Below are 13,572 nucleotides of genomic sequence, written 5' to 3' on the forward strand. Positions count from 1 at the left end.
GCTTAAGCATTACTTTGAGGAGCACCCCATGAAAGTGGTGAGCGAGGCACCCATTTCCGATATCATGTGCAACAAAGATGCTAGCGGAAGGATTTCCTTGTACAAAAGAAGGGATGCCATAAAATCACAAGCTTTGGCTGATTTCCTTGTTGATTGGGCGGAAATGCAATACAAGCCGCCGGATCAAAAAATACAGTACTGGAAGATGCACTTTGACGGATCCAACCTCAAAGAGGGTCTAGGTGCCGGAGTGGTGCTTACCTCACCTAAGGGAGATCATCTCCGGTATGTTTTGCAAGTACATTTCAGGGCATCAAACAATGTCGCTGAATACGAAGCTCTGATCCATGGACTTAAGGTCGCAAAAGAAATCGGTGTGCACCGGATCATTTGCTATGGGGATTCAGATCTCGTGGTGCAACAATGTTCCAGAGATTGGGACGCAAAAGATGCAAACATGGCTTCATACCGGTTTCACGTGCAAAAGATTGCTGGCTTCTTTGAGGGCTGTGAGTTTCACCATGTGCCACGAGCGGAAAATGAGACCGCGGATGCTTTGTCCAAGTTGGGCTCATCTAGGCAAGAAATTCCTCCCAGAATAGTGTTGGCACACTTAAGGGTGCCGTCGATCAAACCAAGCCCGGAGTTGGAATCAATTTTCGTACCGGAATCATATGTAGTACCCATGGACATCGATGAAGGAAACCCGGGGACTGTTCCGGCAAACTCGGGGACTGTTCCGGAAAGCTCGGGCACTGCTACGTCCATACCGGAAGGAACAATGCTGGTGGATAACATGGAGATAGACGTACCGGTGTTTCTGGTTCGAGAGGCACCATCATGGGTTAAACCTATTAAGGAATTCCTGATCAACGGCACCTTGCCGGATGATGAAAATGAATCCAGAAGGATCCAGAGGCGGCCCAAAGCATACACTATCATCAATGGCGAGGTGTACAAGAGAAGTGTTACCGGTGTCCTTCAAAGGTGTGTGGAACCGGAAGAAGGAAAAGAAATGCTTTAGGAGATTCACCAGGGAGAATGTGGGCACCGCGCTTCATCAAGGGTGCTGGTAGCAAAAGTGTTCCGGCACGGGTTCTATTGGCCCACTGCTTTGGAAAATGCTGAGGACTCTGCAAGAAAGTGCAACGGGTGCCAGAGGTACGCCAAGCAAAATCATACCCCAGCATCCGGTTTAAAAACCATACCGCTAACTTGGCCGTTTGCTGTTTGGTGCCTTGACATGGTTGGCCCATTCAAAACTGCAAGAGGAAATATGACCCACATTTTGGTTATGGTGGACAAATTCACCAAATGGCTAGAAGTGAAACCTATCGCAAAGTGTGATGGGCGCATAGCGGTAAAATTCTTAAAAGATGTTATCTTGCGGTATGGCTACCCGCATAGCATCATCAGTGATAATGGAACCAACTTTGCTCAAGGAGAGTTCAAAAGATTCTGCGAGGATAACAATATCCGGTTGGATTTGTGCTCAGTGGCACACCCACAAGGCAATGGCCAAGTGGAAAGAACGAATGCTCTGGTACTTTCCGGTATCAAACCAAGACTCATCGAGGCGGTGGAAAAGTCACCGGGGTGTTGGCTCGATGAGCTACCATCAGTGCTATGGAGCATAAGAACAACTCCAAACCGGTCCACCGGATACACTCCATTCTTCATGGTTTACGGAGCAGAAGCGGTCATACCAACCGACATTATCCATGACTCACCAAGAGTGCAGCTCTAAACCGAGCAAGAGGTAAAAGAAGCCAGAGAAAATGATGTGGACTTGCTAGAAGAAGCAAGAGAATTGGCATTGGCAAGAACAGCCATTTACCAGCAAAACCTCAGATGCTATCATAGCCGAAAGGTTAACCCGAGAGTATTCCGGGAAGGAGATCTGGTGCTACGCCTAGTGCAGCGCACTGAAGGCCGGCATAAGCTTTCACCCCCATGGGAAGGACCCTTCATTGTGAGCAAAGCTCTCCACAATGATGCCTTTTTTTTGAACATAACTCCACAATGATGCCTATTACTTGATCGATGCACAGGAATGGAAAAAAGGAAAGGCGGACAGGTCCGGAGAGGAGAGCAAGCGTCCATGGAACGTAGCCCTGTTGCGTCCCTTCTACTCTTGAAGTTGTGGTGTAAGAAGTTCCTTTTTGTACCTTATATATGCTATGAATAAAAGATGTCGGGACCTCGAATGAATCTCGGGGACTACCCCTGCTGAAATTGCATGCAATATGTTTATTTTTCAGTTCACCGGTTGCTTAGTGAACATTTTTTTCTTTCCGGTTTAGTAGCGTGCTAAACCTACCGGAGTCTTCGACTTTGCTGCTGTCCGCAATCCGGCTTCATGGCAAGCAAGATAAACCGGTAGCAGTTAAGCACGCGAACTGCGAAAAGAGAGAGTGGGAACGAACAATCCGGAAAAGTTTAACTAACCCCGGTTAAACCGGTTTTTTGCAAAAATTTCGAGTTATTTCTAAGTTCAGGAAAGTGCTTGCTTGGTAAAAGAACTTTGTGCTCATACGCCAAAGAACGCCTAGAGAAGGCAGGCAGAGCCAAAGCAACAGAGACAAGTGTGCATCGAATTGAATGCGGAAACAGTTCCGGAATCTTTGCAGTGAAGATAAAAGCAACACAATAAGCAAATATGCTAAGACAAACATAAGTTAATATGCTACCGGTATAACATACCGGCATAAACTGTTGTAGCACAACCAAAAGAGCAATTAAGTTTTATCTTACATCACGAACCCCGGCATACCGGGGTAGAATTTAACCAGCATTGTTTCAAAGTCAAACAGGACAGGCAAACAGATCACAGGAAATACTTAGGCAGCAGGCGCTTCAGGAGGAGCATCACCGGCTTGAGGGACTTCCGGAGGCGCATCACCAGCTCCGGCATCCTCATCGTCTCCATCTTCCTCCTCGTCGCTCAGATAATCCTTGACGTCTGGAGGAGGGGGGATGAAGGTGCGCACCCCGGCGTACTCCGCAATCCGGTACGCTCGATCCTGCCGCTTCGCGGTGAGGACGGGGCCCAGGTCAGTTGGAGCTTGCTCGCGCACGCCGATGAGGGCGTCCAGGTCCAGGTTTGGATACCAGGACCAGGCAACGCGCAGCGCCGAGTCCGCTCCGACACGAGCTGCAGAACATTGCCACTCCCGGATCCTCCGACCGACACCTTTCAGGCGGTCATTGATGAGCGAAAAGGTGTCTGGCACCTCCTCTCCAGGCCAGAGAACCTTGAAGAGCTGGGTGGCCACCTCGGGGATGTCGGAGAGGTTCCGGTCCACAGCGCGCATGTGGGAAACCCGCGCATTCAGCGCGACCAAGTGGTCATAGGGGTCCCAGGGCGCGTCCAGGTTCTGATATGCCTGTGCAACCCGGCGCTCTCCAACCTTGTTCTGTGCATATGCCTGGGAGTCCGGAAAGAGTCCTGCAAGACAAAGGAAAGAAGCTAAGTACATGCTACCGGTAAAGATAAGCTTATATGCAGAAACCGGAAAAGATAAAAGGAAAAACTTACGGAAGGCAAGCGCGTCGGTTTGCGTGACCAGAAGGTCATACTCCTTCTGCTCCGCCTCCAAACGCGCGGCCTGATCCTCGGCTGCTTTCCGCGCCTTGGCTGCTGTCGAGGGTACTCCTCGCCAATGCCCTCCGATAGGGGCTTAGGGTTGATGGACTCCTGCAAGCTGACACGAGACATCGGTTCACAGACAAGCGGGGAGAGCGATTTACCAAGGTTCGGGGCCCTCGATGAGGTAAAACCCTTACGTCCTGCCTGTCTGTTCTTGATTATGATGACAATGGGTTACAATGGGGTGCCAAATAGTTCGGCTGAGATCTCGGCGATATTGCTATCGCTAGGGTTACCTAGCTCTAAGCTTTTGCTGGCTATGATTGCTAAGATTGTTCGTGTCCCTCGGCAGCTGATACGCGTACAGCACGCGTCCGTTGGGAACCCCAAGAGGAAGGTGTGATGCGTACATCGGCAAGTTTTCCCTCAGTATAAAACCAATGTTTAATCGAACCAGTAGGAGCCAAGAAGCACGTTGAAGGTTGATGGCGGCGAGATGTAGTGCGGCGCAACACCAGGGATTCCGGCGCCAACGTGGAACCTGCACAACACAACCAAAGTACTTTGCCCCAACGAAACAGTGAGGTTGTCAATCTCACTGGCTTGCTGTAACAAAGGATTAGATGTATAGTGTGGATGATGATTGTTTGCAGAGAACAGTAGAACAATTGCAGTAGATTGTATTTCAGATGTAAAGAATGGACCGGGGTCCACAGTTCACTAGTGGTGTCTCTCCCATAAAATAAATAGCATGTTGGGTGAACAAATTACAGTTGGGCAATTGACAAATAGAGAGGGCATGACCATGCACATACATGATATGATGAGTATTGTGAGATTTAATTGGGCATTACGACAAAGTACATAGACCGCTATCCAGCATGCATCTATGCCTAAAAAGTCCACCTTCAGGTTATCATCCGAACCCCTTCCAGTATTAAGTTGAAAACAACAGACAATTGCATTAAGTATGGTGCGTAATGTAATCAATAACTACATCCTCGGACATAGCATCAATGTTTTATCCCTAGTGGCAACAGTATATCCATAACCTTAGAGGTTTCTGTCACTCCCCCAGATTCACGGAGACATGAACCCACTATCGAGCATAAATACCCCCTCTTGGAGTTACTAGCAAAAACTTGGCCAGAGCCTCTACTAATAACGGAGAGCATCAAGATCATAAACAACACATAGATATAATTTGATAATCAACATAACATAGTATTCTTTATCCATCGGATCCCAACAAACACAACATATAGCATTACAGATAGATGATCTTGATCATGTTCCGCAGCTCACAAGATCCGACAATGAAGCACATAAGGAGAAGACAACCATCTAGCTACTACTATGGACCCATAGTCCAGGGGTGAACTACTCACTCATCACTCCGGAGGCGACCATGGCGGCGTAGAGTCCTTCGGGAGATGAATCCCCTCTCCGGCAGGGTGCCGGAGGCGATCTCCTGAATCCCCCGAGATGGGATTGGCGGCGGCGGCGTCTCTGGAAGGTTTTCCGTATCGTGGCTCTCGGTACTGGGGGTTTCGCGACGAAGACTATTTGTAGGCGGAAGGTCAGGTCAAGGGGCGTCACGAGGGGCCCAGGAGACAGGTCGGCGCGGCCAAGACCTGGGCCACGCCGCCCTATCGTCTGGCCGCCTCGTGGCCCCACTTCGTTGACTCTCCGGTCTTCTGGAAGCTTCGTGTGAAAATAGGCCCCTGGGCGTTGATTTCGTCCAATTCCGAGAATATTTCCTTACTAGGATTTCTGAAACCAAAAACAGCAGAACAAAGAATCGGCTCTTCGGCATCTTGTTAATAGGTTAGTTCCAGAAAATGCATAAATATGACATAAAGTATGCATAAAACATGTAGATATCATCAATAATGTGACATGGAACATAAGAAATTATCGATACGTCGGAGACGTATCAGCATCCCCAAGCTTAGTTTCTGCTCGTCCCGAGCAGGTAAACGATAACAAAGATAATTTCTGGAGTGACATGCCATCATAACCTTGATCATACTATTGTAAGCATATGTAATGAATGCAGCAATCAAAACAATGTAAATGACATGAGTAAACAAATGAATCATATAGCAAAGACTTTTCATGAATAGTACTTCAAGACAAGCATCAATAAGTCTTGCATAAGAGTTAACTCATAAAGCAATAATTCAAAGTAGAGGTATTGAAGCAACACAAAGGAAGATGAAGTTTCAGCGGTTGCTTTCAACTTATAACATGTATATCTCATGGATATTGTCAATGTAAAGTAATATAACAAGTGCAATATGCAAGTATGTAAGAATCAATGCACAGTTCACACAAGTGTTTGCTTCTTAAGATGGAGAGAAATAGGTGAACTGACTCAACAATAAAAGTAGAAGAAAGGTCCTTCAAAGAGGAAAGCATCGATTGCTATATTTGTGCTAGAGCTTTGATTTTGAAAACAAGAAACAATTTTGTCGACGGTAGCAATAAAGCATATGTGTTATCTAAATTATATCTTACAAGTTGCAAGCCTCATGCATAGTATACTAATAGTGCCCGCACCTTGTCCTAATTAGCTCGGATTATCTGGATTATCATCGCAATGCACATGTTTTAACCAAGTGTCACAAAGGGGTACCTCTATGCCGCCTGTACAAAGGTCTAAGGAGAAAGCTCGCATCGGATTTCTCGCTATTGATTATTCTCAACTTAGACATCCATACCGGGACAACATAGACAACAGATAATGGACTCCGCTTTTATGCATAAGCATTCAACAATTATTAATTTTCTCATATGAGATTGAGGATATTTGTCCAAAACTGAAACTTCCACCATGGATCATGGCTTTAGTTAGCGGCCCAATGTTCTTCTCTAACATTATGCAATGCTCTAACCATTTTGGTGGTAAATCTCCCTTACTTCAGACAAGACGAACATGCATAGCAACTCACATGATATTCAACAAAGAGTAGCTGATGGCGTCCCCAGGAACATGGTTATCGCACAACAAGCAACTTAATAAGAGATAAAGTGCATAAGTACATATTCAATACCACAATAGTTTTTAGGCTATTTGTCCCATGAGCTATATATTGTAAAGGTAGAGGATAGAAATTTTAAAGGTAGCACTCAAGCAATTTACTTTGGAATGGCGGAGAAATACCATGTAGTAGGTAGGTATGGTGGACACAAATGGCATAGTGGTTGGCTCAAGTATTTTGGATGCATGAGAAGTATTCCCTCTCGATACAAGGTTTAGGCTAGCAAGGCTATTTGAAACAAACAAAAGGATGAAGCGGTGCAGCAAAACTCACATAAAAGACATATTGTAAACATTATAAGACTCTACACCGTCTTCCTTGTTGTTCAAACTCAATACTAGAAATTATCTAGACTTTAGAGAGACCAAATATGCAAACCAAATTTTAGCATGCTCTATGTATTTCTTCATTAATAGGTGCAAAGTACATGATGCAAGAGCTTAAACATGAGCACAACAATTGCCGAGTATCACATTATCCAAGACATTTTAGCAAATTACTACATGTATCATTTTCCAATTCCAACCATATAACAATTTAACGAAGAAGAAACTTCGCCATGAATATTATGAGTAAAGCCTAAGGACATATTTGTCCATATGCAACAGCGGAGCGTGTCTCTCTCCCACACAATGAATGCTAGGATCCATTTTATTTAAACAAAATAAAAACAAAATCAAACCGACGCTCCAAGCAAAGCACATAAGATGTGATGTAATAAAAATATAGTTTCAGGGGAGGAACCTGATAATGTTGTCGATGAAGAAGGGGATGCCTTGGGCATCCCCAAGCTTAGACGCTTGAGTCTTCTTGATATATGCAGGGGTGAACCACCGGGGCATCCCCAAGCTTAGAGCTTTCACTCTCCTTGATCATGTTGTATCATCCTCCTCTCTTGACCCTTGAAAACTTCCTCCACACCAAACTCGAAACAAACTCATTAAAGGGTTAGTGCACAATCAAAATTTACATGTTCAGAGGTGACATAATAATTCTTAACACTTCTGGACATTTCACAAAGCTACTGAAAGTCAATGGAATCGAAATATCCATCGAACATATCAAAACAGGCAATGCGAAATAAAAGGCAGAATCTGTCAAAACAGAACAGTTCGTAAAGACGAATTTTATTGAGGCACCAGACTTGCTCAAATGAAAATGCTCAAATTGAATGAAAGTTGCGTACATATCTGTGGATCACTCACGTAAATTGGCATAATTTTCTGAGTTACCTATAGAGAATTTTTCCTAGATTCGTGACAGCAAAGAAATCTGTTTCGGCGCAGTAATCCAAATCTAGTATGAACCTTACTATCAACGACTTTACTTGGCACAACAATGCACAAAACTAAGATAAGGAGAGGTTGCTACAGTAGTAAACAACTTCCAAGACTCAAAATAAAAACAAAGGTACTGTAGTAAAAACATGGGTTGTCTCCCATAAGCGCTTTTCTTTAACGCCTTTCAGCTAGGCGCAGAAAGTGTGTATCAAGTATTATCAAGAGATGGAGCATCTACAGCGGGGTGTGGAGTTTTCTCAACTATGCATTGTATCTTATCTATGTAAGTTTCAGAGGCTCCCTTTTCATTACCCTTAGGCTTGCTACTCTCATCAAACAAATCTTCAGGAACAATCCAATCAAAATTCTTTTCTAGTGCCTCGCACATTCCCAAGAGCTTGCAAGTATTGATGTTTTAATATCCCCCTCATAATTAACTTCATTAGTGTACTTTTGTCTATCTTTTTCCATTTTCTCAAGGATACTAGCAAAGTTGGTATAAGAGCCTAGCATATTATATTTAGTGAAGACTTTTCTAGCTTCTCTTGCTATTCCCCCGAATTCTTTGAGAAGGGTTTCTAATACAAAATCTTTCTTTTCTCCTTCTTCCATATCACTGAGTGTAAGGAACATATGTTGAATTACAGGATTAAGATTAACAAATCTAGCTTCTAACGCGTGTACTAAAGAAGCAACAGCAATTTCATAAGTAGGAGCAAGTTCTACCAGGTGTCTATCTTCAAAATCCTCAACCGTACTAACATGAGTGAAAAAAAATTCTATATTATTTTTCCCAAGGATAGACCCTCGGCCTACCGGTACATCTTTAAGAACAAACTTAGGAGGAAACATGATGAAATAAGTAAAGTAAATGCAAGTAACTATTTTTTTTGTGTTTTTAATATGGAGATTGCAAACAAGACAGTAAATAAAGTAAAGCTAGCAACTAATTTTTTTGTATTTTGATTTAGTGCAGCAAACAAAATAGTAATTAAAATAAAGCAAGACAAAAACAAAGTAAAGAGATTGGATTGTGGAGACTCCCCTTGCAGCGTGTCTTGATCTCCCCGGCAACGGCGCCAGAAAAAGAGCTTGATACGCGTACAGCACGCGTCCGTTGGGAACCCCAAGAGGAAGGTGTGATGCGTACAGCGGCAAATTTTCCCTCAGTATGAAACCAAGGTTTAATCGAACCAGTAGGAGCCAAGAAGCACGTTGAAGGTTGATGGCGGCGAGATGTAGTGCGGCGCAACACCAGGGATTCCGGCGCCAACGTGGAACCTGCACAACACAACCAAAGTACTTTGCCCCAACGAAACAGTGAGGTTGTCAATCTCACCGGCTTGCTGTAACAAAGGATTAGATGTATAGTGTGGATGATGATTGTTTGCAGAGAACAGTAGAACAATAGCAGTAGATTGTATTTCAGATGTAAAGAATGGACCGGGGTCCACAGTTCACTAGTGGTGTCTCTCCCATAAAATAAATAGCATGTTGGGTGAACAAATTACAGTTGGGCAATTGACAAATAGAGAGGGCATGACCATGCACATACATGATATGATGAGTATTGTGAGATTTAATTGGGCATTACGACAAAGTACATAGACCACTATCCAGCATGCATCTATGCCTAAAAAGTCCACCTTCAGGTTATCATCCGAACCCCTTCCAGTATTAAGTTGAAAACAACAGACAATTGCATTAAGTATGGTGCGTAATGTAATCAATAACTACATCCTCGGACATAGCATCAATGTTTTATCCCTAGTGGCAACAGTACATCCATAACCTTAGAGGTTTCTGTCACTCCCCCAGATTCACGGAGACATGAACCCACTATCGAGCATAAATACCCCCTCTTGGAGTTACTAGCAAAAACTTGGCCAGAGCCTCTACTAATAACGGAGAGCATGCAAGATCATAAACAACACATAGATATAAATTTATAATCAACATAACATAGTATTCTCTATCCATCGAATCCCAACAAACACAACATATAGCATTACAGATAGATGATCTTGATCATGTTCGGCAGCTCACAAGATCCGACAATGAAGCACATAAGGAGAAGACAACCATCTAGCTACTGCTATGGACCCATAGTCCAGGGGTGAACTACTCACTCATCACTCCGGAGGCGACCATGGCGGCGTAGAGTCCTCCGGTAGATGAATCCCCTCTCCGGCAGGGTGCCGGAGGCGATCTCCTGAATCCCCCGAGATGGGATTGGCGGCGGCGGCGTCTCTGGAAGGTTTTCCGTATCGTGGCTCTCGGTACTGGGGGTTTCGCGACGAAGAATATATGTAGGCGGAAGGGCAGGTCAAGGGGCGTCACGAGGGGCCCAGGAGACAGGTCGGCACGGCCAAGACCTGGGCCGCGCCGCCCTATCGTCTGGCCGCCTCGTGGCCCCACTTCGTTGACTCTCCGGTCTTCTGGAAGCTTCGTGTGAAAATAGGCCCCTGGGCGTTGATTTCGTCCAATTCCGAGAATATTTCCTTACTAGGATTTCTGAAACCAAAAACAGCAGAAAACAGCAACTGGCTCTTCGGCATCTTGTTAATAGGTAGTTCCAGAAAATGCATAAATATAACATAAAGTATGCATAAAACATGTAGATATCATCAATAATGTGGCATGCAACATAAGAAATTATCGATACGTCGGAGACGTATCAGCAGCCCCTCTCCTGGCCTTTATATAGGAGGCCAGGTCTCAAGGGTCCTAACCGAGTACGACTAGGTTTACAGTACTTTTAGATCTAATCTTTCCTCGTTGGCCGCTTCCTTGTCTTGCCCGCCAAGGTTTCCTCCGGTGCGCTGTCCAGGTGGCCCATCTAGCCTTCGGGTGTCTTCATGGGCCTCCAATTAGTCAATACAGGATAGGGCAACGTTGGTTACTCGAAGGGTAGTGCCCACGTCAGTAGCCCCCGAGTGTCTAGCCGAAGATAGTTCGGGTAGAGACTAATGCATATTTGTTCATCTTGAATTTGCTCCGTCTTCATTTTATCGGGTGCGCGTCAGTGCTCCCGATGGGAGTAGCCCCCGAGTCTAGGTACGGATGCTTGTAATCCGTGCGTAGACTCAAGTTGTACCACTCGAATATTCTCCTCTGTCGATGTTTTCCACAGGTCTTCATAGGTCATCCGATATATTTTCTTTATGCAAAGGATAATGAGTAACGTGCCCAACTTTTGTTGGTTAACTGCCGATGGCAAAACAACGTTACCCTACACAGAATCAAGTCCCCGGGCATGATCCTGGAGTGCAAAAAACTTTTATCGGGTGTGCATCATGCGCTCCTGATGGGAGTGTAGCCCCCGAGTGTCTAGGTGCAAGCGTTTGTAACCGAGTGCAGACTCAATCCTTCTTCCCTCGACTGCTCATTCTGTCGAGTCTTCATTTTATCGGGTGCGCGTCAGCGCTCCCGATGGGAGTAGCCCCCGAGTCTAGGTACGGATGCTTGCAATCTGTGCGTAGACTCAAGCCTTTCACCCGATAACTTTTCATTTTTTCCTTCGGATTCTTCTTTTTTTTATGACGTCACTGTTGCAGGCCGATTGACAGGACTTGACCTGACGTGTAACTGCTGTGGGCCGATTGACAGGACTTGACCTGACGGGCCCACCCTAGCTCTGCGCGGGCAGTTTTTAGGGCTTGACCAATGCACGCGTGGCGATCGAGGCGTCTCCTCAATTTTTGCGCGACGTGGACATAGTGGGCTGCCGGTTCCTCCCCTCCTTCAAGCGCCACGTGCTTACTTAACTCTTAACTTCTCCGTAAAATCTCCAAAGGGCAAAAAATCCCCAATCTCTTCTACGGCTTTCGCAGCATCTCCTCATTCTTCCCCTTCTTCCTTTCTTTACCGCTACTGCGCCGCCACCACTGCTACTGCAATCAGATCTCGCAATGGTGAAGAAGAAGAATCTCGCCGCCGCCGCCAGTTCCACCAGCGGAGGCGCCGCCACCAAATCCTCCTCTTCGCTTCCGAAGGGGAGTACTCCAAGCGCTCCTCCTCCAGCTCAGGTACCACCAGCGCCGTCGAGTTCAACCGTCAAGCCTGGAGATTGGGTGGCATCAAACGTCACTAAGCGCGACGAGAAGAGATCCCGAAGCCTAGGATTGATATCCTCTGATGTAGGAGATGTGATCCTTCCAGGTGCGATTTCTTGGCCTGACCCCCCTGCTGGCTTTTCTGTGATGTTCTTATCTTTTCTTCACCGAGGCCTTTCTCTCCCTACTCATGGATTCCTCCTCCATCTCTTGCGAACGTACGAAATCCAACTATGGCAACTTACTCCCAACTCAATCCTCCATGTTGCTGTATTCATCACCCTTTGCGAGGCATTTCTTGGCATCGAGCCTCATTTTGGGTTGTGGAAAAAGATCTTCTATGTGAAGAGATACAGCAGTAGTAATGGGTACTTTGTCACCGGAGGAGTAGGGTTTGTCGCTCGTTCAGAGGTCAATTACTTTAATTTTCCAATGAGGGAGTCCGTGCAAGGGTGGAGGCTGAAATGGTTTTACGTCAGGGACTCCCTGTCACCCGAGACTCGGCTTCCTTGCTATGCCGATGTTTCCGAAGCCAAACCCAAGAACTCTTGGAAGAATATTCTCTCAGCCGACGAAAGAGCTTCAGCCGAAGAATTATTTGCCAAATTCCTTCGAATCAAAGAGGCTGACGGCCAAACTATGATCGGTACAGAGGTGGCAGCGGTATTCCTGAAGCGTCGAGTCCAACCAGTCATGGCCAGAGTTCACCCGATGTGGTTGTACTTAGGTCCAAAGGACGAAACCAGGATCAATGCTGCCGATCTATCAGAAAAGGAGTTGCTTGATGAAGTCCGTCGCCTTACTTCCTTTAACCAGGAAGATTCGATTCCGCTGATTTCTTCTTATGCTCCCCTTGACGTTGATCATCAACCATCAGGGGTATTTTTCTTTCTTCACATCTCTACTATGCCGTTTTTTCTTAGCCGACATAATTACCTTTGTTCTTACTTGTTATTTTACTCCGACAGATCCCCATGGCTTCTGGAAATACACATGATTCGCCGGATGATACTTGTGAGGGGAGAGGCTCCTCAGTCCCCGTAGATTTTCACGCTGCTGAGCAAACAGGCCAAGAGGACGAATATAATGGTCCGATAGATTTCGAAGTTGCCCACACTGACCTTCCTTCCTCAGCCGATGACACTGGTGTCGCAGATGGATCAGTGCGTAATGACGACGCTGATCGTGGTACCTTTGTTGATGCAGCTGCGGAGGAGGCCAGAGCTTCGCCTGTGAAGAGATCGACCGGCGGCTTTGCCGATGAAGATGATCTCTTCGACATGTAAGTAGTTTCTTCTCCGGAAGTTATATTTTGCCCTTTTATTTTTCATACCCCATTTATAATCATTGTCGACCATTCACCTTTGCAGTGATGAGGGCTATATTGAGCTTCCGTCTAAAAAAGCCAAATCTGATGCTGCCCCGCCGGTTGTGGTAGCTTCCGAAGCTTCGGCTCCTAAGGCTGCCCCTATGGCTCAAGCATCGACTGCTTCTTCCCTTTCCAAAGGGAAGGACATTTCTCCAACTGCTGCCGCCGCAACTCCTTCTTCTGTAAGCCTTTTTCTGACTGTGATGCAAATCTCTTGGAGCGTGCTTTGCTTGAC

The sequence above is a fragment of the Lolium perenne genome, chromosome 4, assembly GCF_019359855.2.
Source record: "Lolium perenne isolate Kyuss_39 chromosome 4, Kyuss_2.0, whole genome shotgun sequence".
Taxonomy (NCBI): Eukaryota; Viridiplantae; Streptophyta; class Magnoliopsida; order Poales; family Poaceae; genus Lolium; species Lolium perenne.